Source organism: Chanodichthys erythropterus, chromosome 22 (genome assembly GCF_024489055.1).
Source record: "Chanodichthys erythropterus isolate Z2021 chromosome 22, ASM2448905v1, whole genome shotgun sequence".
Taxonomy (NCBI): domain Eukaryota; kingdom Metazoa; phylum Chordata; class Actinopteri; order Cypriniformes; family Xenocyprididae; genus Chanodichthys; species Chanodichthys erythropterus.
In genome coordinates, this window is record NC_090242.1 from 33634664 (window position 1) to 33660246 (window position 25583).

Consider the following 25583-nt stretch of genomic DNA (forward strand, 5'->3'; position numbering starts at 1 on the left):
CAAATGATGGTCTGTGTGGTCCGATCCAACAGACGAGCTACTGTAGCTCAGATTGTTCCAGAAGTTAATGCTGGTTCTGATAGAAAGGTGTCAGAATACACAGTGCATCAGTTTGTTGCATATGGAGCTGCAGACCAGTCAGGGCGCCCATGCTGACCCCTGTCCACCACCGAAAGAGCCAACAGTGGACACGTGAGCATCAGAACTGGACCACGGAGCAATGGAAGAAGGTGGTCTGATGAATCACATTTTCTTTTACATCACGTGGATGGCCGGGTGCGTGTGCGTCACTTACTTGGGGAACACATGGCACAAGGATGCACTATGGGAAGAAGGCAAGCCGGCGGAGGCAGTGTGATGCTTGGAAACCTTGGGTCCTGCCATCCACGTGGATGTTACTTTGACACGTACCACCTACCTAAGCATTGTTGCAGACCATGTATAGCCTTTCATGGAAACGGTATTCCCTGGTGGCTGTGGCCTCTTTCAGCAGGATAATGCTCCTGACACAAAGCAAGAATGGTTCAGGAATGGTTTGAGGAGCACAACAAGGAGTTTGAGGTGTTGACTTGGCCTCCAAATTCCCCAGATCTCAATCCAATCGAGCATCTGTGGGATGTGCAGAACAAACAAGTCCGATCCATGGAGAATCCACCTCACAACTTACATGACTTAAAGGATCTGCTGCTAACATCTTGGTGCAGATACCACAGCACACCTTCAGGGGTCTAGAGGAGTCCATGCCTCAATGGGTCAGGGCTGATTTGGCAGCAAAAGGGGCACCAACACAATATTAGGAAGGTGGTCATAATGTAATGCCTGATTGGTGTATAAATATAACATTTTAAATACCTATTCAGTCTGCTTTTCTCCAAATGCCTAAGCACATGACCTGCCTGGAGCAAACATAAATACCAGCAGAATTTAAACAGAGCTTGGAAAGCGATGCTGAAAACAGCTCTGGCCTCTGTGACCTCACATCTTTTCTCTTAATTTCATTAGTGTCTGGTCTTTTAGTAAAAGAGGCTCTATAATATCTGTACCACCATCAACTCAGTCAGAGGGGCTGTAATGGGCGGCCATGCCAGAACACACACACACATACTGAAGGCAAATGTGAATCTCTCGATCAGGTTTCTTCTGGGTTTGCACTACCGTGTTGGCGTCCTGCAGAAATGCCATATGGGAGCTGCCGCATATTTCATCTGCTCACAGCGCGTGGGTCATCAGAGCGCTGTCGAGTACAACACACATCATATGTGTTCATTAGCCTGAACAGACCTTACACTGACACTTGAACTCCAAACCTGTATATATAATTCATTATACGTACATATATTCCTCATGCATTCATGAAGATAATAATCAGTCGCATGCTCTTGTGAATAACTGTAACCACAGCGTTACTGCATTACAGCACATAACTAGTCTTAAAAATGAATTAAAAAACATGATCCGCACCCAAACTCATGTTAGATCATCATGTTTTAAGCATTATATTCTTTTAAGATATAGTTCAGTATACCTAGTATATTTTCAAGCATTATGAAGATTGCCATCAGATTTCAATGCCTAGTAGTTTTTGGATATGAATGATAACAGACGACTCTTCTTGGTCTTTCATGCCTCTATAAAAGGAAACACATATTTTAGTTTCTTCATCATTAAAAACACACATTTAGTTCTGTCTCACTCTCTTATGGCTGCTAGCGGTTATACGACTGACCCATCGCAATGCCATTAAACTTTAACGACTGCTCATCTCTAAGCTTTATGGTTTATGCTAATGCAGAGAGGCTAAACATCAAGCCAAAAGAATGAACACAAAGAGAGGAAATCAACATTTAGCTTTGATTTCCTGAAATTCAGCTTAATGTGTGTCCAAGAGCACCAAAAACATTGTCTTGTTCATGCATAAACACATAAACATGGACATGCCCAAAGCTTAAATATACACACACACACACACACATATATATATATATATATATATAGAGAGAGAGAGAGAGAGAGAGAGAGACAGAGAGAGAGAGAGAGAGAGAGAGAGAGAGAGAGAGAGAGAGAGAGATTGACATTGAATTGGAGATATATTAGGGGTGTAACGGCACATGTATACTGACTGCATACAGTCAGACGACAAATACAGTCAGTCACAGGCGATCCACACTCCAATCCAGAAGGGGGCACGCATGGTAATGCAACACTGTTTACTAACTGCCACAAAAGAGCAGAAGAAGAAGAACAGACGATCCATGCATACATAAGCTGTGTCCCAATTCAGGGGTCGCACACTTCGAAGTGCGTGAAAGGGGTGGGGTTTTGGAGTGGAGGGTTGCCAGGTCTGCGCAACAAAACCATCACAAACGTGGCGCAAGTGTAAAAGTATCCTAATCACAGACGTGGCAACAATGAGCATGGCTAGCGGCTGTGAGACAGACAGCTGATGTTTGTGTGCATTTTAAAGTTTTATGACTTTATGGGGTTTTGACATGCTTCACTGCCGAAGACGATGGGACACTGGACCAAAATATGTATGGTTAAACTATGTAATGTTACTTTTAAATTGTTAGCAACTAGTTAAACTTGTTTGTTTTTATGTTAAATGAAATGTTAACTGTCAGTTGTTTTAACTAAAAGAAACTTGACTATTTGTAACAGGCGAGAATTTTAAAGCTATGATAACTAAGACAAAATTTGAATGGACCATAGATTTCTGATTTATATGTATTTATATAATACGCTCCACCAGCGTTTCCCCTCTCAGCCGAATGAAAGTGTACACAAATATGTTTCGTTCAGTTTTATATACTGATGATTTAAAATGTTATGCTATTTTTTGTTAAATCTAAGTTCTGTTGTATATAGTTGTAAAAGGTACTTTTTGTAATGTAGCTTTAAAACGATGTATTTAATGTAAAAACATTTAATTTACATGAAAAAAAATTATATAGGCCTACGTATAATTTTTCATTTAAAATTACAAGTTGCATAAAAGAAATAAACTATGAACAGAACAATTCTCTTTTATTTACACATTTACATATATATATATATATATATATATATATATATATATATATAATTAACTTATGCATTTGCTAACTTAAAAAAACTGTACAGAAATTAGGCTGTTTCATTGACAAAGTGACATTTAAATAATATTTATATCGACACATTTTAATGCACTGTATTCTGTTCTTGAGAAAACGGGGAAAAAGCGTCCTTTGAAGTGCAATTCACCACAGCACGAGGAGGGATGACGTAATTCGAGAGCGACTTCCAGTGCACTCTCTCCTTTTCCAGTGGAATGAAGCACCGATCTCAAGCAGTGCCCAAGGAAGTCGACCGGAAGTTGAAGTCGGCCGCGCGCCGCCATCTTGTAGCAGAACTTCACTTGCGTTAGCATCCCATTGACTCCCATTCATTTTGGCGTCACTTTGACAGCGAATAACTTTACATCTGAGGTGTTTAAAGACTCCATTTGTCCATTATTTATTTCTAAAGATACACGACAATGTATAAAGGGCTCCATTACCTTCTATGTTACATTATGGCCCCGTAGAAACAGTTTTTGTAATTACCGTACCACTCGACTCTCTGTCGCACAGTAGAGAAATTACCGTACAGACAGGAGGAGAAGCTCGCAGGCAATAGTATGCATTAACTTAATATGGCGTACTGGCGTTACATTTTAAAATACTATACAAACTAATTAATCAGAATCAAAATCCTGCTCACTCATGCCAAAGAACTCCTCGCTCAAGCTAGCCGTCTCTGCAAGATTAACGATGGCAGTTTTCATGCACAGCTACTAGAAGATTTACATCTGTCAGACAGGTTGTTGACATCATCAAGCTTAGTTTGAGTCTGCGCGTCAGAAACGGAAGTGCTAAAAATCGCTAAAAATGGGCTTCACTTGACTCAATTGAGTTCCAATGGGGTCGCTGTGTCCATTTCTTTTACTGTCTAGGATCTCAAGACACTTCACGGTCTACACTATCCCACAGTTCATTGCGCGCCAGTGACGACAGGAGTTCAGGTGTGAATTCAAATAAATGTTGGAAATGCCCCGGTTTCACCAATCAAACTGTAATATCCGTGATGTCCAAATCGTCAGTTTTTCATAAATGCAATATCTGTCTCTGAGATGGAGTGCAGTTGTATAAAATCCTAAACTACTGTACTTTAAATTCAGACTTAAATACAGAGTAAATTTATAAATATGAATGTATATATTTTTCAAATTAACATTTCATTTAACATAAAAAAAATGAAAAAAACAAACAAGGTTAACTTGACGTTACATAGTTTAACCATAGCTACATATTTTGGTCAAGTGTCCTGTCATCGTCGGAAGTGAACGTGTCAAAACCCAATAGAAAGTCATAAAACTTTAAAATGCACACAAACATCAACTGTCAGCTGTCTGTCACACAGCCGCTAGCCATTTAACGACGCTCGGACTATGCGCTCGGCTCACTGTTGCCACATCAGGGATTGGGATACTTTTACACTGTGCTGTGATTACGCTTCTTTTGGGATGGTTTTGTTGCACAGACCTGGCAACCCTCCACTCCAAAACCCCACCCCTTTCATGCACTTCGAAGTGTGTGGCCCCTGAATTGGGACACAGCTATAGTTTACATGTAATCTCTCAACCAGTGTTTTTCAACCACAGAAAGGCATCAATAAAACAGCTTGAGTTGAGAATAATATCTCATGTAGCATTACATTTACCTCATGCAAGTCATTTAGTGTCCACAGCATGTTAGTTCACTAAAGAGTATTTCACTAAATATATGCACTATATTAGCTTATTTATTCATTATATTTACTTTACCTGTTAGTAGTGTCTTAATAATTTAATATATGCTTAAATAAATTTGTCATGAAAACAAGTTATGGCAGTAACTGTGTAAATGATCATATTTCAAAAGTAAACTGGAGCAGAAAAATAATTGAAAAATAATTGTATAATTAGATTTATAAGTTAATGCAAAATCACGTTTTTTTATTTTTTATTTGAGTGTTGATTATTATATCTAAACATAAATAGCAACTACATTTAATAATTTGGGCTCTGTTGTTAATTGTAACCTTTAATATTTAAGTAATGTGCAAGAAGAACTACCGGTATATAATTGAATTTATTTAAAGAGAGAGAAACAATTTGCTCAATAAACCACTGTGTTTAATAAAAAGAAGAATGAAGCACTTTTATGTTTAGTTTTCTCCATAGACTGTAAAAAACAATGGATGTAGTTCCCATGACGTCATCTGTAGGTGAAGCCCAAAGTGGGTGGAGCCTGCCGTCGCCATCTTGGCAGTGCGTCACCGCGCATAACTCCTGGATAACCGAAAATGGGCAAAGAGGCGGGATGTGGGTGGAGCTAACAGACAGCAGACAAATGGTGACAGCAGCAGCAATCCACCTGTCACTCAAGTGGCCCCACCGTTAATTATGCAGAACTTTAAGGCTTAATATAATTTATAATAATAATAATAATCCTTACATTTATATAGCGCTTTTCTGGGCACTCAAAGCGCTTTACATATTGAAGGGGGAATCTCCTCAACCACCACCAATGTGCAGCATCCACCTGGATGATGCGACGGCAGCCATATTGCGCCAGTACGCCCACCACACACCAGCTTATTGGTAGAGAGGAGACAGAGTGAGGAAGCCAATCAGTGTATAGGGATGATTAGGAGGCCATGATGGACAGAGGCCAATGGGCAAGTTTGGCCAGGATGTCGGGGTTACACCCCTACTCTTTTCGAAGGACATCCTGGGATTTTTAATGACCACAGAGAGTCAGGTGAGCACCCCCTGCTGGCCTCACTAACACCTCTTCCAGCAGCAACCTAGTTTTCCCAGGAGGTCTCCCATCCAGGTACTAACCAGGCTCAGCCCTGCTTAGCTTCAGTGGGCAACCAGTCTTGGGCTACAGGGTGATATGGCTGCTGTCACTTATGGTTATTATTATTATTATTATTAATATAATTTAAACGGATGAGTTATAAAAAAATTCACCCCCCTCACAGTTGTCATGAAGGGCAAAATTAGCTACATAGACCAAAACCACTTTTTGTACCACGCTGTAAACATATTTTTTCTGCTGTAAAGTTGGGCATTTTAACATGGGGGGTCTAAGGTTAATTTATTGTTATTATATGTATATATACACATAGATTCTCCACTTAAAGGTGCCATCAAACGTTTTTTTTACAAGAATTAATATAAGTCTAAGGTGTCCCCTGAATGTGTCTGTGAAGTTTCAGCTCAAAATACCCCATAGATTTTTTTTAATTATTTTTTTTAACTGCCTATTTTGGGGTATCATTAAATATGCACCGATTCAGCACGCGGACCCTTTAAATCTCTCGCTCCCTGCCCCCCTGAGCTCTCGACTACAATACAGTGCATTTACAAAGTTCACACAGCTAATATAACCCTAAAATGTTCGTCATGTATGCTGCATGCATGGATCGGATCATGTGAGAATAATATTTATTTGGATGTTGTCTGTGCTCTGTGGCTAAAGCTAACATTACACACTATTGGAGAGATTTATAAAGAATGAAGTTGTGTTTATGAATTATACAGACTGCAAGTGTTTAATAATGAAAATAATGACAGTCTTGTCTCCGTGAATACAGTAAGAAACAATGGTAACTTTAACCACATTTAACAGTACATTAGCAACATGCTAACAAAACATTTAGAAAGACAATTTACAAATATCACTAAAAATATCATGATATCATGGATCATGTCAGTTATTATTGCTCCATCTGCCATTTTCGCTGTTGTTCTTGCTTGCTTACCTAGTCTGATGATTCAGCTGTGCACAGATCCAGACGTTAATACTGGCTGCCCTCGTCTAATTCCTTGAACATGGGCTGGCATATGCAAATATTGGGGGATATTAATGATATTAATGATCTGAGATTCGGCTGTTTTTTGGAGGTCTTTTAAACAAATGAGATTTACATAAGGAGGAGAAAGCAATGGAGTTTGAAACTCACTGTATGTCTTTTCCATGTACTGAACTCTTGTATTCAACTATGCCAAGGTAAATTCAATTTTTGATTCTAGGGCACCTTTAACCTCATTACAGCAGGGGTTGTGTAGCCCCTCCCACCTCCAGACTGTCACAGGAAGTGGTTGAGCGGGTTTGCTCATCTCAAGAGGTGTTTAAAATATGACTGACAGCCATCAATCAAAGATCAGAGATTGTAAAGTCTGTGCGTGTGTCTGCTGGGACAGGAAATCATCAGTGATGAATGACTGACAGCTGTAGAGAGAGAAAAAACACAGCTGAGAAAGACATGAGTGTGTTCATCGTGAGAACAGGCACAGCAGAGCGTTGTGTACCTGCTCATCTCATACTCGTAAATCCTTGTCATCTCCCTCTTATTTTTATGATCATTCAGCGTGTCCAAGAGGAACAGAATGTATGAGACAGTCTGTACTTTGTTAAAGCCCCATAGAGACATAAAGACTGGAAGTGCACAGAGATGGAGAGAGACGGCAGTACAGGAGTGCAACCTGCCGGTGGCTCACAGTGAATCAGCCAAACTTCTGCTTCATCAGCTAACAGCAAGACTACATCTTTTATCACAGATTATTCACGAGTTCACATGTCCATATAATTAAATGGAGTAAAGTTTTGCGTATTTGGCGTGCTGTCCGGGGAGAGGGCTCCGAGCTCGAAATTTTGGCCCGAACCCAGAGTACTCCCCCCGGTGTGGTAAAAGTAGGGATGGAGTGAGGAGATGGGGTGGAGGAGGGATGCTGATAAACTCTCAGATGAACAGAAGTCAGTCTGCTGAATTTATACCTTTGACATTGGTTGAGTTGAGTAACTGAATGCTCTCCACCTGTGCTAATTAGGTTAATTATCTGAACTTGCTCCTCCCGAATTTTGTTAGTAAAACATCATATAGTATTATATCTGCAGTCAGATGATGATTCTACAATAGTTGATTACTTTTTAAACCAATAACTGCTTTTACTGAAGAACAACTGCAGCATTTGCAACCCATAAAACAGCATAAACAAGAACAAAACATAGAGCAGAATCATAGAGAATGTATTGGACTGATTGGTAAAAAGTGTCTCCACATGATGGTTAAAAAAATAAGAGGTCTAGTAAGACTATGTATTTAAAGCATAAACAGGGTTTTGATTTAATGTTGACATCCTGAGGATCACTTAAAGGATTAGTTCACTTCAGAATTAAAGTTTCCTGATAATTTCATCACCCCCATGTCGTCCAAGATGTTCATGTCTTTCTTTCTTCAGTCGAAAAGAAATTAAGGTTTTCAGGAAAACATTCGAGGATTTTTCTCCATATTGTGGACTTCACTGGGGTTCAACGGGTTGAAGGTCCAAATGTCAGTTTCAGTGCAGCTTCAAAGAGCTCTGAGGAGCAAAATGATAAGTCATTTTCTAAAAAAATAAATAAAATGTATATACTTTTTAACCACAAATGCTCTTCTTGCACTACTCTGTGAAGCGCCACGCATTATGTAATGACGGCGGAAAGGTCACGCGTGACGTTCCCCTCGATTTGCTAAAACAACAAAATATACATTTTACAAAATAATTTGGACTCTGAAATAGCAAGAATATCAAAGCCACGTGTCTAACCAAGTTGTGTTCCAAATCTGAAGTTGAAGTATCACAAAAATTGAGCCGCTAAAAGGATTTGAAGTACCATTTCCATGGTAACACAATGTCTAATTTTAAAACAGTTTTTACAGGATGAATTCTGAGTATTTATGCTTTCAAATCATACCTAATTTATGATGATTAGTTACTAAAATATGTAATAGGAAAAAAGGCAAGTGTCCCACTATACCGGCACAGCAGGCTAAAATCATCTTAAACATAGTAAATAACGTATTGTAAATATATATAATGCCATACACATTAAGAGTAAGAATTTAAAACAATGTTTATTGTCAATATATACGCTATTCAAATAAAACAATATCTTGTTGCTTTTATACATCAGCAGTATGTGAATATGATGATAAAATGTCCAATAAATAATTGCATTTATTATTTCACAGTATATATTTAGCTCTTCTGGAGAGAAACATAGTTCACGACAATTCACATGTGCGCATCAACTATTTCATCCAATCAGATTTCTGTTTTAAAACCGAGCAGAAAACATCATCCCTCCGCCTGAGATGTTTGTTGTCATCGATGGATGTGTAACAGGTCATTACCGTTGTGCGGTTTCACTTTCCATTAATGCCCAGGAGTCATTTAAAGACAGACAGACATTAAAGACAACGAGAATATATTCACAACAGCAGATAAACACACACAGCGTGAGCCGCTCATAACAGCCAGCAAAAACACTTCACAAAGATGGCATCTCTATACTGCTGTTTTTATCTGCTTATTCAAAGCAAGTGGATGTGCGAGTGTGTGTGCAGTGTGTGTGTGTTTACTAGTCATGCACTTTCAAAATAAAAAATAAAAACTTCAATTTCAAACCACCAGGATGCCTGATGCCATATAAAGTAACTCAAGAACTCTATACAGCCAGCAATGGATCTTGAGAAGTCATGCTAATTATTATGACTTCTGATAACACCATTATTATGCATCATGCTTAGCAAGTATTTGGGAACCCAACTATAGCAACTGCATAGCAACACCCTGGCAACTGCTCAAAACACTAGTGCACTGCATTCATAGCATAAAGACATTGACAATCAAATCCTGCTCAGGAATATAAAAACAAATTGTTTCATTAAATGTGCTTGTCTTGCAGTGTCATTTTATCTAGTTTGATTGTGTTTGTGTTGAGTGTGTGTGTGTGTGTGTGAGTGCGTGTGTGTGTGTGTGTGTGTGTGTGTGTGAGTGTGTGTGTGTGTGTGTGTGAGTGTCATGCATGGTTGATTTATTTGAGCAGGGGGAACAGATTCCACTCATGTGGATGATGATTGTAAATCCGTTAGGGAAAATCGCTGAGCTGGCTTCTCCTGTCGCACAGAAGGTCACAACATTCCCGGGTGGCTGACGAACACGCAGCATTCCAGATCTGCAGCCAGTTATTCAGGCTAATTCATTTGACATGGACAACAGTTTTCCGTATTTCTCGTTCATCAGCAGATATCTTCATCTATCTCATGCAGAGTCACATTTCACACCTGTCTAAAGCAATAAGACATTATACTTAACTAAATTACTGAATTAGTTTAGCATACTAAACTGCAGTGAAGCCTCTGTGTGTTTGGAATCCCAGTCAATGATTGACAGGACCATTCTGAGTAGCTCCGCCTCTTTCTCTGATCAGAATTAGTGTACTGCTTACTCTACAGTATGTACTGCATTCTATTTCAAACATGTTATGTGAAACAGAAAGCCTTATCAGCCATTTTAAACAGTATGGTACATTAAGAAGCATTTAAAACCAGTAAAAGAGAAGCTTTAAAGGTTTCCTGTGATTTTTAAAATCACAATAAATAATATTGTAATTTTAAAGTTGTATTGTAAAACAAAAGTATTATTTTTATTATAAATAAAAATAAGACCATTTTTTATTTTACAGTAAAATATCATAAAAGTAATATTTCTAAATTAAAATTTTAATTTAGTGATAATAATAATGAATAATGAATTAAGTAATAATGAATATAAAATAAAAAATAATAAAAAATGAGAATTACAAAATAAAATATAAAAAAGAAACAATTAATAAGTTAAATTAATAAGCTTACATAAATTACATAAATATAATATAAAATAAATACAATTATAAAAGTTTATATATATATATATATATATATATATATATATATATATATATATATATATATATATATTAGTGCTGTCATACATAAATTATATAAATTAATACGTTTATTTAAATAAATATATATGCGTGTATAATGTATTAGTGCTGTCAAATTGATTAATCATGCCTAATCGTATCTAACATAAATGTACATATGAATAAATTAAAAAACTTACATAAATTATTTAAATAAATTAATAATTTAAATAAATAAATGTGTGTATAAGTGCTGCCAAATATTTTTTTTATGATTAATCGTATCTAACATAAATATATTAGTGCTATCAAATCGATTAATCATGATTAATTGTATCTAACCTGAAAGTTCATAAAAATAAATTAATTTAACATAAAAGTACATAAATTATATAAATTAAGTTTCTTTAAATAAATATATGTGTGCGTGTGTGTGTGTGCATGTATATATATATATATATATATATATATATATATATATATATATATATATTAGTGCTGTCTAAGTGATTAATTGCAATTAAGCATATCTAACATAAAAGTACATATGAATAAATGAAAAAGCTTACATGAATTATATAAACAATTTATATAAATATATATTTATATATGTGTGTGTGTCTGTATAAGTGCTGTCAAATAATTTTTTACAATTACTCGTATCTAACCTAAATGTGTGTGTGTGTATATATTTATATATATATATATATATATATATATATATATATATATATATATATATATATATATGTACATACATGTTCCACAAATCATGCATCCGTATTGCATTCAGAAAATAGTATTATGCTATTCTGAATTGATCTGATGGCACAGGTCACTTCCTGTTGCAGGAAGAATCAAGAATCCCTCCCACTAACCATTACTCATCCCACTAACCATTGTGGATGCCGTCTGATTTTTCTCCATTAGAGGGCGCTACACACTGCAAGTCTCCTCACACATGGGTGCTCACGCGACAACCCGCAGATCACTGAAGACGGGCTGAATCGCTCGTGCAGGACTCTCTCTCTCTCTCTGCAGTGAGCAGGTGTTCCTCTGATAAGAGCCGAACACACATTACGGCACGTACACACACATAAAGGCACAAACACAATACAAAAAGCCTTTGTGTAGCTGCTTTACAAACGCAGGGTGTAACAAGGGCTGTGTTTCCCTTGTGCTCCTGGAGTGCGAGTTGGAAAAACACAATGATCCATAAAATCTCATTCCATCCCAGAGCAAAAGGCCACAGTTGGGTGTGGAAACACATTAATCGATCAATGAACATCTGTATTGAAACGATTAGGGCTCTTTCTTCACTAACCTTCTCATTTTAGTGTGTTTCTTTTGCAGGACAAACAGACATTATTTGGCAAGGGTTCAATCACTGGTTACTGCAGTAACGTGTCTGTATGGCAGAGTTCCTGAGATGATTCAGTGATTGTGTTACTGATGTGTTGAGATCAGGCTGTACAAACACATGAAATTGATTTTGTTGATGTGAGGATGGTCTGCAAATACAGTCGGATTGAAAATAGATCTTTATCACACAAGAAAATGCATAATAAACATTCACTGTACTAACTATTGGAGTATGGATTGGCTGTTCTATTCAAGAGGATTCAGGAGGTTATGTGTTTGCATTGTGACATTATTTTCATGACAACTAAGCACATTTTAACCCCCAATTCTCATTATTGTAAAACTACGGAGCCTTGCACATGACATGCAGGAAAAAAAATAGTAGGCGTGTGCATGCTTTACTAAGTCGTTCCCTCAGTCTTATAAATCATGTGCACGATATAGTAAATGGTGCACACGATTCAGCAAATCCAGGGAACGAAATAGTAAATGGTGCTCATGATTCAGCAAATCGAGGGAACGAAATAGTAAATGGTGCGCACAATTCAGCTAATCGAGGGAATGAAATAGTAAATGGTGCTCATGATTCAACAAATCGAGGGAACGAAATAGTAAATGGTGCGCACAATTCAGCAAATCGAGGGAACGAAATAGTAAATGGTGCGCATGATTCAGCAAATCGACGGAACGAAATAGTAAATGGTGCGCATGATTCAGCAAATCGAGGGAACAAAATAGTAAATGGTGCGCACAATTCAGCAAATCGAGGGAACGAAATAGTAAATGGTGCACACAATTCAGCAAATCGAGGGAACGAAATAGTAAATGGTGCTCATGATTCAGCAAATCGAGGGAACAAAATAGTAAATGGTGCGCACAATTCAGCAAATCGAGGGAACGAAATAGTAAATGGTGCACACAATTCAGCAAATCGAGGGAACGAAATAGTAAATGGTGCGCACAATTCAGCAAATCGAGGGAACGAAATAGTAAATGGTGCGCACAATTCAGCAAATCGAGGGAATGAAATAGTAAATGGTGTGCACAATTCAGCAAATCGAGGGAACGAAATAGTAAATGGTGCGCACAATTCAGCAAATCGAGGGAACGAAATAGTAAATGGAGCGCACAATTCAGCAAATCGAGGGAATGAAATAGTAAATGGTGTGCACAATTCAGCAAATTGAGGGAACGAAATAGTAAATGGTGTGCACAATTCAGCAAATCGAGGGAATGAAATAGTAAATGGTGCGCACAATTCAGCAAATCGAGGGAACGAAATAGTAAATGGAGCGCACAATTCAGCAAATCGAGGGAATGAAATAGTAAATGGTGTGCACAATTCAGCAAATCGAGGGAACGAAATAGTAAATGGAGCGCACAATTCAGCAAATCGAGGGAATGAAATAGTAAATGGTGTGCACAATTCAGCAAATTGAGGGAACGAAATAGTAAATGGTGCGCACAATTCAGCAAATCGAGGGAATGAAATAGTAAATGGTGCGCATGATTCAACAAATCGAGGGAACGAAATAGTAAATGGTGCGCACAATTCAGCAAATCGAGGGAATGAAATAGTAAATTGTGCTCATGATTCAGCAAATCGAGGGAACGAAATAGTAAATGGTGCGCACAATTCAGCAAATCGAGGGAACGAAATAGTAAATGGTGCTCATGATTCAGCAAATCGAGGGAACGAAATAGTAAATGGTGCACACAATTCAGCAAATCGAGGGAATGTAATAGTAAATGGTGCTCATGATTCAGCAAATCGAGGGAACGAAATAGTAAATGGTGCGCACAATTCAGCAAATCGAGGGAACGAAATAGTAAATGGTGCGCACAATTCAGCAAATCGAGGGAACGAAATAGTAAATGGTGCGCACAATTCAGCAAATCGAGGGAACGAAATAGTAAATGGTGCGCACAATTCAGCAAATTGAGGGAACGAAATAGTAAATGGTGCTTATGATTCAGCAAATCGACGGAACGAAATAGTAAATGGTGCGCACAATTCAGCAAATCGAGGGAACGAAATAGTAAATGGTGCTTATGATTCAGCAAATCGAGGGAACGAAATAGTAAATGGTGCTTATGATTCAGCAAATCGAGGGAACGAAATAGTAAATGGTGTGCACAATTCAGCAAATCGAGGGAATGAAATAGTAAATGGTGCGCACAATTCAGCAAATCGAGGGAACGAAATAGTAAATGGAGCGCACAATTCAGCAAATCGAGGGAATGAAATAGTAAATGGTGTGCACAATTCAGCAAATCGAGGGAACGAAATAGTAAATGGAGCGCACAATTCAGCAAATCGAGGGAATGAAATAGTAAATGGTGTGCACAATTCAGCAAATTGAGGGAACGAAATAGTAAATGGTGCGCACAATTCAGCAAATCGAGGGAATGAAATAGTAAATGGTGCGCATGATTCAACAAATCGAGGGAACGAAATAGTAAATGGTGCGCACAATTCAGCAAATCGAGGGAATGAAATAGTAAATTGTGCTCATGATTCAGCAAATCGAGGGAACGAAATAGTAAATGGTGCGCACAATTCAGCAAATCGAGGGAACGAAATAGTAAATGGTGCTCATGATTCAGCAAATCGAGGGAACGAAATAGTAAATGGTGCACACAATTCAGCAAATCGAGGGAATATAATAGTAAATGGTGCTCATGATTCAGCAAATCGAGGGAACGAAATAGTAAATGGTGCGCACAATTCAGCAAATCGAGGGAACGAAATAGTAAATGGTGCGCACAATTCAGCAAATCGAGGGAACGAAATAGTAAATGGTGCGCACAATTCAGCAAATCGAGGGAACGAAATAGTAAATGGTGCGCACAATTCAGCAAATTGAGGGAACGAAATAGTAAATGGTGCTTATGATTCAGCAAATCGACGGAACGAAATAGTAAATGGTGCGCACAATTCAGCAAATCGAGGGAACGAAATAGTAAATGGTGCTTATGATTCAGCAAATCGAGGGAACGAAATAGTAAATGGTGCTTATGATTCAGCAAATCGAGGGAACGAAATAGTAAATGGTGCTTATGATTCAGCAAATCGAGGGAACGAAATAGTAAATGGTGCTTATGATTCAGCAAATCGACGGAACGAAATAGTAAATGGTGCGCACAATTCAGCAAATCGAGGGAACGAAATAGTAAATGGTGCTTATGATTCAGCAAATCGAGGGAACGAAATAGTAAATGGTGCTTATGATTCAGCAAATCGAGGGAACGAAATAGTAAATGGTGCGCACAATTCAGCAAATCGAGGGAACGAAATAGTAAATGGTGCTCATGATTCAGCAAATCGAGGGAACGAAATAGTAAATGGTGCACACAATTCAGCAAATCGAGGGAATGTAATAGTAAATGGTGCTCATGATTCAGCAAATCGAGGGAACGAAATAGTAAATGGTGCGCACAATTCAGCAAATCGAGGGAACGAAATAGTAAATGGTGCGCACAATTCAGCAAATCGAGGGAACGAAATAGTAAATGGTGCGCACAATTCAGCAAATCGAGGGAACGAAATAGTAAATGGTGCGCACAATTCAGCAAATTGAGGGAACGAAATAGTAAATGGTGCTTATGATTCAGCAAATCGACGGAACGAAATAGTAAATGGTGCGCACAATTCAGCAAATCGAGGGAACGAAATAGTAAATGGTGCTTATGATTCAGCAAATCGAGGGAACGAAATAGTAAATGGTGCTTATGATTCAGCAAATCGAGGGAACGAAATAGTAAATGGTGCTCATGATTCAGCAAATCGAGGGAACGAAATAGTAAATGGTGCGCACAATTCAGCAAATCGAGGGAACGAAATAGTAAATGGTGCGCACAATTCAGCAAATCGAGGGAACGAAATAGTAAATGGTGCGCACAATTCAGCAAATCGAGGGAACGAAATAGTAAATGGTGCTCATGATTCAGCAAATCGACGGAACGAAATAGTAAATGGTGCTTATGATTCAGCAAATCGAGGGAACGAAATAGTAAATGGTGCTTATGATTCAGCAAATCGAGGGAACGAAATAGTAAATGGTGCGCACAATTCAGCAAATCGAGGGAACGAAATAGTAAATGGTGCGCACAATTCAGCAAATCGAGGGAACGAAATAGTAAATGGTGCGCACAATTCAGCAAATCGACGGAACGAAATAGTAAATGGTGCGCACAATTCAGCAAATCGAGGGAACGAAATAGTAAATGGTGCGCACAATTCAGCAAATCGAGGGAACGAAATAGTAAATGGTGCGCACAATTCAGCAAATCGAGGGAATGAAATAGTAAATGGTGCGCACAATTCAGCAAATCGAGGGAACGAAATAGTAAATGGTGCTCATGATTCAGCAAATCGAGGGAACGAAATAGTAAATGGTGCTTATGATTCAGCAAATCGAGGGAACGAAATAGTAAATGGTGCGCACAATTCAGCAAATCGAGGGAACGAAATAGTAAATGGTGCTTATGATTCAGCAAATCGAGGGAACGAAATAGTAAATGGTGCGCACAATTCAGCAAATCGAGGGAACGAAATAGTAAATGGTGCTCATGATTCAACAAATCGAGGGAACGAAACAGTAAATGGTGCGCACAATTCAGCAAATTGAGGGAATGAAATAGTAAATGGTGCGCATGATTCAGCAAATCGAGGGAACGAAATAGTAAATGGTGCGCACAATTCAGCAAATTGAGGGAACGAAATAGTAAATGGTGCGCACAATTCAGCAATTCAAAGGAACAAAACAGTAAACCATGCCCATGAAAATTAGAATAAAAAATAAAATAAATTTAGATAAAAAATTTTATATTCACACATTTATAAATAACAATAATGACAAAGTGTGTGTGTGTATTAGACATGTGCCGATAATTGATAACACGATATTTCATGATAATGAATATGCACAATATTGTTATCGTGGACACTTCAAAATACCGTAAATAATTATTTATTATGATTTATTTAAATTTTTATAATGTATTTTAAGAATACTTTCCCCATCAACCATATAAAATGTAAAAAAGCCCAACATGCAAGAGAAAGCACAGGGTGGAAGGAGTGAAGGAGAAGCACTGAATGAAAGCCATTCATTTTTTTGTAATCTCAATATTGTTCATCACAGCACCAAATACTTAATACTTATTTTCTGTTGTTCTTTATAATTCTTTAGCAATTTAATCTGTTTGAAACATTTTACTTTATAATTTTTTGTGTACTGCGTTATTGTATTTAAATGTTCAGAATTCTTTTTGTTAAACCTGTTATACTATGACAACACTTTTTTGCAACTTATTTCAATACCGTGATAAAAAATTCAGCAATTATCACAACATGAAAATTTGATACCGTCACATGCCTTATATATTTATATATATATATATATATATATATATATATATATATATACATACACACACGTTTTTTTATATATATATAATTTATCTAAATTTTCATATACATAATTACAAATAACATATTAAAAAACATATTAATATAAAAATAAATAAATAAATAAAACAATTTATTAATGCAAAATATAGGCTACTTTCTTTTTTCTCTTCTCTCCTAAATACCATGCTTCATTAAGATTAGTGCAGCCCATATATATCACATATCATATCATATCATATCATATCATATCATATCATATCATATCATATCATATACCATAGACAATAGTATGATAGATATGACAAATGTGCCAATGAGGCTACACCAGTTAGCTAGATTACATGTAGACACAAACCGTATATATATAAAGACTTTGTACTCAGAACTATGTAGTGCACAAATAATTTCATTGCAGCTCTTTGATCTCTACAGCAGTCTGCATGGGTAAAACTGCGTCTCTTAAGACAATAAATCTATACGATTCCTCCAGGACGGTGAAACAGACACAGTGGCAGAATCAGTGTGTGTCGAGGACTGAGAATCAATTTCAGGTCGTTTCTCTCTGCACTGAGAGCGAAGAAAAGAGCAGGTCGATATCCGCAGTCAGCAATCCTTCTGACAAACTCATCATCAGACAAAACGAAAAAACGCGTGATGAACGATTTCTCACAGCAGAGCTGCAATCTGAGATCACCGTCACAGAAAATATAAGACAGGGAGAGACGAAAACAGCTCTAAATGGTCACATGCTGAATCTTTCTGAACAATTTCTCCTCAGACCGCTGAACAGTGAAGGATGACATATGAACTACAGATATGAAATACTCTAATGACTAATAAAATACTGTTATGGTCACCATTAAATGGTCCAGAGAGAGTCTGTGATGACATCACCTTCTTCTCCACAGTCAGACTTACACTAGTGTGATACATTTTTTCCAGGATTCTTTGATGAAAAGAAGGTTCAAAAGAACAGCATTTATTTGAAATAGAATCTTTTGTAACATTATAAATTTCACTTTTGGTCAATTTAATGTGTCTTACTTTCTTTTTCTTTTTTTAAATCTTACTTCCCCAAAACTTTTAAATGGTAGTGTTTCCACAAAGTATTACACATTACAAGTGTTTTCACTTCCAGACAGAACACACACACACACACACACACACACACACACACACACACACACACACACACACACACACACACACACACACACACACACACACACACACACACACACACACACACACACACACAGGCTAAAGAAAGCAGAGTGTTTATGACAGTGGCTTGTGGATTTGGGTTATCTCATTTATCAGGGCGACACTAACACACAAATGCGGTTTGTTTTAACAGGCTGATTTTCTTCCAGTTAAGGAGTTTTTCCTCACAACATGTTCTAGCAGCGGTTGGGTGAAGATAAACTGACCCTGGATCAGAACACTGAACGTTTGTGACGTAACACCCCCTACTGGACAGACATTAAAAGAACAGTGATGTTCAACAGGATAATCACAAAAACAAAGAGTCCATGGCTTCATAGTTATTTTAGTGTCATTGAGATACTATTATAGTACTTATTAATATTTTGATTTAGTTTGTATATTTTCTGTTTTCATTTTAATTTTAGTTCATGTTTTAGTAGGCTACTTTTGTTGTGTGTTTTCATTTTTACTAGTTTTTTATTTTATTAGGTTTTAGTTATTGTACATTTCGACTGGCGCAACTGCCGACAGAAGATACAGAGGTAAGTTAAAATTATACTACATAGCCTATGTATATTATATGTATGCATGTTTTAAGTAATATCGCTGCTTTTCCTACAAATAATGTTTACATCTCCCCTGTCGATGTTTTATCTCCACTCTTTGACTATTTCTGCCAAAATACCAAAGTTAGTGGTGTTTTCTAAGTCAAGCATTATTATTACTAGTTCCTAGGGCTGGGACAATACATCGCTTCTCGATTAGCGATATTTTCCGATGTATCGCGATCCTCTCTTGAATCGATTCTGATCTATGTTTTCAACAGCAGATGGCACTATGTGCTTTAGAAACACCAGTACTCTGCTTGCTTCCAGTTCATTTACACACACCACTTAAACCTAAGTTAATCATTCATAAAATTCAAAAGGTTTAATTACAAGGGTGTTCGCAGTGTTTACATTAATTCGAGCCGAGGTGCAAGTATGTTTAACCACTTACATGACTCAGCTGAATGCACGAGCGCTGTCCAGCAGTCTTCTCCATGAGCATTTGAGTGTGCCGTTAAAAAGTAGCCTAGAGCGCCATCTGCTGTTAAAACTAAGCTCAGAAATCGATTCCAGACAGAGAGAAAATATCAAAATGAGAATTGATGTATTGTCCCAGCCCTAGTAGTTTCCCTAATTGTTGGTGTGTAGCTTGTCCTGCATCATTTGTATGATTCAGAGTTTTTAAAAAATCTATAGAGTAAAGCTATTGTTTAATAATTCATGTTAGCCACCAATCATTAAATAATACATTCAAAAGACAAAAAATATTCTGAAGCTTCTACTTACACTGTTTGGAGAAGATGTCATGTACATTTATTATGATTTAACTCAATGGTATTTTAGTGAAAATTATGATTAGCACGTTTTGTTTTGTTATAAGCGAGGTTGAGAGGAAAATGTTGAAAAAACAAATGCAGCTGCAAAGCAAAGAAGCCAAATTCTTCCTAATCTAAAAACAACCATCATTAAACTCCTGTAATGATGTGTTCAGCTCTTGAGGGACGGTTTTATTCAGTATGTGTGTGTCGTCAGACTGCATCATCCTGTCTGAGCCGTTTACTGAAATATTGAGAAATATGATTCCCACAAACCCCAGTGATTTGCAATCCGCACAGAAACAGACACACAGCGTGATGTGTTGTAAGGTTTGACCGAAGACTAACTGAAACGAACGTTTAAGCCTGTTTACTCCTTATCGTTAAAGAAACTAAAAAAGTAAAGACATTGCAAATGATGATTACTATAATTTTTCCAGTTAGGCTCATAAATATGAAACCCAGCATCCCTTTTTGATTAAAGATACTGAAAACAATGACATAATTTATTGCTTAATAATCTTAAACTGCAGGACAAGGAACGGTTTCAAATAATAAAAGGTTCATACAAAAGTCAAAAGTAACATTTTTAAACCAAAACACCCTGCAGACTGCTTTGCCACTCCTTAACAACCACTGAGAACACCCTAGCAACACTCTAGTGACTATCCACAATGCCAAAGCAACAACACATAACACCCTAGCGACCATTAACAATGTCATAGCAACCACCTTTGAACACCCTCGAAAGTGCTGTCAAATCAATTAATCGCATCTAAACATAAAAGTTTGTAAATATATATATATATATATGTATGTGTGTGTGTTTCTATATGTATACACACACACATACACACACATAATTAAGTGTTCTCAAATCAATTAGTCATGATTAATTGCATCTAACAAAAAAGGTTGTAAATATACATACACACACACACACACACATTATGTATATATATATATATATATATATATATATATATATATATATATATATATATATATATATATATATATATATACAGTGGGTACGGAAAGTATTCAGACCCCCTTAAATTTTTCACTCTTTGTTATATTGCAGCCATTTGCTAAAATCATTTAAGTTTATTTTTTTTCCTCATTAATGTACACACAGCATATTGACAGAAAAACACAGAATTGTTGACATTTTTGCAGATTTATTAAAAAAGAAAAACTGAAATATCACATGGTCCTAAGTACACTCTAAAAACTCCTGGGTTATTTCTTTAACCCATTTTCTGGGTTATTTGTGTTGGGTTAAAATTATGGGTTATTTTTTCAGAGAGTAACCATTTTCTGGGTTATAGGGCTAATATTTTGACCCAATTCCTGGGTTGTTTAGGTTTCTGGGTTATTTTTCAAAGAGTAACCCATGTTCTGGGTTAACGCCCCTTCCCCCCGCCCTCGCTGTTGTTCTGGAATTTTCTCACAACAGTCGTTTGAAACAACCGTCACTTGAACTTGAACGCACTCGATCCGTTTTGGCCTGGGCTTCTTCGGTGCAACTTCATCGCGTGTTCAAGGTAAGCAAGTATTTTCAGTGTCAATGTAACGTAAACTTTTCTGTGTCCATGTCCCCGTTGCTAGTTTAGCACCATCTGTTGAAAAAATGACCATGGCTTACCGTGGTAATTCTGTGGTTAGCACGTAGCCGCCCACGGATATCGCGACAACATCTAACTAGTTTAAAGTCCGTGTAAAGTCAAAATAAATATGTGTTTTGAGTTTGTCAGACTAAATAAGAAAGTGTTATTAACCACCCAGCCAAATTTGAATGATTAAAAATAACGATAAGTTCATGAAATTAGGTGTCAAAATGGTTGTGCTTTTTACACATCGAGAAACGTATGATCTATTTAATGTGTTTAGAAGAAAATGACTGAATTCACTTTACACGGTCTTTAAATTCTATTTTTCATAAACTGTGCTGTACTTATCTCATTGTTATAATACTGGTAATAATACGATAAGCACAGTGCAGCTAGTGGCGACTTCATGCCGCGTTAAGGGGGTCGAACACCGGACGAGAAGCGCCGCGCTGCGCCGCGTCTAGGACAACTCAAGGTATCGCGTACTTTCTCAGTTTATGGCCAGCAATATTGTTATGTTTTAGGACATTATGAAATTAAGATAATGTCAGTAGTATGTTATGATTGTACTGTATAATTAAATACAACCGTTGCTGAGTCTGCAGTCTGAACACTTTACCTCAGAGCGTCCGTTAACTGAATGAATTGAGAATATCACCTGAAAATCCAATAACATCAGCAATTTTCATTCAAGCAGCTGATTTCTGTAAATTAATGTAAAACTAAATTTATATTGCAGCACATGGTGAAGTCAGTATATACATTAACGACGATTTGAGACAAATAAGTGTAAATTTAATATAAATCGATGTACATGGCGCTCTGTGGCGCTGCAGGATTTTGAACAAGGTCCCGAACCGTTGCTGGGCGCCGCGGACAGACGCCGAATGGCGCCCGCCGGTGTGTGTACACTCATAGAGAATAATGTGTTTGAATTTTAAATACGCTTCTCTTCCGGTGTGCGACCCCCTTTAGCCGCGGCTAGAGCGACGAGGCTACACAATAGTTATGTTAACCAGCTGCGCTGTGCTTATCATATTATACAGTGCCCTACTGTCTTAAGTAGTGAGAGTTAAAGAAGCGTTTCAAGTCTTCAAATTGTTGCTAACCTCTATTGCTATGTTTTCTTCAGGTCATTATAAATGGACAGCTTTGTCGCTGATAAGCTAACTGAGTGGCGGATGTCTGGGCTGATAGAGAATTTTAGAGGTGAGCGTTTTTACTCTTTAAGGGATAATTCACCCAAAAATGAAAATATGATGTTTATCTGCTTACCCCCAGGGCATCCAAGATGTAGGTGACTTTGTTTCTTCAGTCGAACACAAATGATGATTTTCAACTCCAACCGTTGCAGTCTGTCAGTCTTATAATGCGAGTGAATGGTAACACAATTTATAAGAGTCAAAAAATATGCTTAGACAAATTCAAACTGAACCCTGCGGCGCGTGACGACACATTGATGTCCTAAGACAAGAAACGATCGGTTTGTGTGAGAAACCTAAGCGATTGCTGAACGCAGTTGGACATAGTGGTGTTTTAGAGGTAAAAAATTATATAAATACTGTTCGGTTTCTCGCACAAACCGATCGTTTCGTGTCATAGGACATCAATGTGTCGTCACAAGCCGCAGGGTTTAATTTGGATTTGTCTAAGCATATTTTTTGACTCTTATAAATTGTGTTACCATTCATTCGCATTATAAGACTGACAGACTGCAACGGTTGGAGTTAAAAATCATCATTTGTGTTCTACTGAAGAAACAAAGTCACCTACATCTTGGATGCCCTGGGGTAAGCAGATAAACATCAAATTTTCATTTTTGGGTGAACTATCCCTTTAACTGCCCTCATATCATCTCTCTATACCTAAATATTTTTCTTGAATATGGCTTAAATGTGTCAGTGTAAGATTTTGTGACAGTCACAACTTCTTTGACAGTGGGGAATGCATCTCTATAATAACCCTTATAGTTAAAAGATACTTGTGCCTTGTCTTTAAGCTGTTATGCATAATAATGGGCCAGATATTCACCTTTGCATTAATGTCATTATTACACTTGTTAATGAAAGAAAAAGATGGACAGTATAGACTGTCATTCACACAAAATGGGTAATGCTGCAAAAGAACCACATTAGTTAACTAGCAAATTGGGCCACGTTTTTTTTTTTTTTTTTAAACAAAACAAAAAAAAAAACCAACAGCATTCCCTTAAGAGTGATTATTTATTAGCTTGATAATCAAAGAGTGTCTGGTGAGTGGTTCACAATTGTCTCGACTTATTAACAATACTCATGTTGTCTTGTTTTCTGTCTTTCAGGTGAAGACATAGATGAGGAGGCATTTCTTCTCTTAGATGAGGACACTATCAAAAATCTTGTCCCTCAAGTTCAATCCAGTTATTGAATGTTGTCAAATGTTTGAGAGAAAATGAGTTGTTTATTTTTCTATTTTTTCTAATGTCTAATGTTATTACAGTGTGACCTAAGATAAATAGGTCCAAGTGTGTAGAGTTTAATTTAATTTAATGCAATAAAAATGTAAAAGTGCTTGAAGTGTGTAAGTTTCTGAAGTTTTATTTTCTGAAATAAGGCATACTGGCATAGTAACCCAAGTTAGGTTATTTTTGACCTTTGACCTTTGGTTAAAAAGGGACCTACTAATTTCTGGGATATTTCAACCCAGATATTGGGGTTGTTCTTTTGACCCAAAAGTTGGGTTATATTAACTACAATTTTGGGTTATTTTAACCCAAAATTTGGGTCAGGTATTTAACCCAGAAGTTGGGTCAAAAAGAATAACCCATTTTTCTGGGTTGAAATAACCCAGAAATTAGTTGGTCCCTTTTTAACCCAGGATTTGGGTCAAAAATAACCCATTATGGGTTATTTTTGACCCAGGAGTTTTTAGTGTGTATTCAGACCCTTTGCTGTGACACTCATATATTTAACTCAGGTGCTGTCCATTTCTTCTGATCATCCTTGAGATGGTTCTACACCTTCATTTGAGTCCAGCTGTGTTTGATTATACTGATTGGACTTGATAAGGAAAGCCACACACCTGTCTATATAAGACCTTACAGCTCACAGTGCATGTCAGAGCAAATGAGAATCATGAGGTCAAAGGAACTGCCTGAAGAGCTCAGAGACAGAATTGTGGCAAGGCACAGATCTGGCCAAGGTTACAAAAACATTTCTGCTGCACTTAAGGTTCCTAAGAGCACAGTGGCCTCAAAAATCCTTAAATGGAAGATGTTTGGGACGACCAGAACCCTTCCTAGCGCTGGCCGTCCGGCCAAACTGAGCTATCGCGGGAGAAGAGCCTTCGTGAGAGAGGTAAAGAAGAACCCAAAGATCACTGTGGCTGAGCTCCAGAGATGCAGTCGGGAAATGGGAGAAAGTTGTAGAAAGTCAACCATCACTGCAGCCCTCCACCAGTAAAGGCAGACGAAAGCCTCTCCTCAGTGCAAGACACATGAAAGCCCGCATGGAGTTTGCCAAGATGGTGAGAAATAAGATTCTCTGGTCTGATGAGACCAAGATAGAACTTTTTGGCCTTAATTCTAAGTGGTATGGGTGGAGAAAACCAGGCACTGCTCATCACCTGTCCAATACCCAAATCCAGGTGCAAAAAACTTGTTAAATTTTTCTCAAAAAATCATGGCTGTATTAGATCAAAAGGGTGCTTCTACTAAATAGTGAGCAAAGGGTCTGAATACTTAGGACCATGTGATATTTCAGTTTTTCTTTTTTAATAAATCTGCAAAAATGTCAACAATTCTGTGTTTTTCTGTCAATATGGGGTACTGTGTGAACATTAATGGGGGA

General features: G+C 37.3%; 2 long non-coding RNA genes across 2 annotated transcripts; one reads left to right on the forward strand and one right to left on the reverse strand.

The window, feature by feature from the left end:
• Positions 1 to 8943: 8943 nt before the first annotated feature.
• On the reverse strand, positions 8944 to 12567 carry LOC137013333 (uncharacterized). The gene is made up of 3 exons (XR_010893698.1): positions 12124 to 12567; positions 11697 to 11855; positions 8944 to 10176 (listed from the first exon to the last, which is right to left on the reverse strand). It is a non-coding gene; the product is annotated as an uncharacterized lncRNA (long non-coding RNA).
• Positions 12568 to 21413: 8846 nt separating this feature from the next.
• On the forward strand, positions 21414 to 24410 carry LOC137013092 (uncharacterized). The gene is made up of 3 exons (XR_010893657.1): positions 21414 to 21693; positions 22892 to 22968; positions 24077 to 24410. It is a non-coding gene; the product is annotated as an uncharacterized lncRNA (long non-coding RNA).
• Positions 24411 to 25583: the final 1173 nt, after the last annotated feature.